This window comes from Penaeus monodon, chromosome 23 (genome assembly GCF_015228065.2).
Source record: "Penaeus monodon isolate SGIC_2016 chromosome 23, NSTDA_Pmon_1, whole genome shotgun sequence".
NCBI lineage: Eukaryota > Metazoa > Arthropoda > Malacostraca > Decapoda > Penaeidae > Penaeus > Penaeus monodon.
Window position 1 is genome coordinate 15,194,188 of NC_051408.1, and position 692 is coordinate 15,194,879.

A 692-nucleotide genomic window follows, 5' to 3' on the forward strand; every position below is an offset into this window, starting at 1 on the left:
TTCACGTAGAATTAAATCTCAAATTCTGATCGACAGACTAGCGTTTCCGAACCTCGCGCCTTCTCAGCTCCGCCTGGAAACCAATCAACAATCCTTACGTATCAAAGTTATTTCTTAATATAAGCTTCCTCAAGTTTGCCAAGTTTTCTGCTTCAGGATTGAGAGAACAAGCAAAAGCCCGCCAAAATGAGAGCCCGAACACCGGCTTCCCTCTAGTTATTTATAAACGTTTGTACCGTGGGTTCTGCTGCTCTCAACCGAGATTCGAAATTCCATCTCTTATACAACGTTTATTTTCTCCATAAAAAAAAATGGGAATAGAAAACGAATCACTAATCCATCATTTTGGGATGGGGCTGGCCTGGATGGGAAAATACATCGGAAGTGAATTTCGTATCGTTGTAGGTAATGTCTGTATAAATTGCGAGACGAGTGTTACATAGCAAGTCCAGCGGGCTGTTAGGTGGAGCCATCTTTCTGTAGGATTAGGAACTATCTGCGGGGGAGGCATTTTCTGGCATACACTATACACTGCACATCTAAAAGAAATATATCTTTATCTGTACCTCGGGCCCTTTTTATCTCTCCCTTTCTCTCGCTTCTTCCTTCTACTCTCCGCTTTTCCTTCTCTTTCTCAGTCTCCCTGTTTCTGTCTCGGCCTGTCTATCTTTCTGCCTATTTGTCCGTCAGTA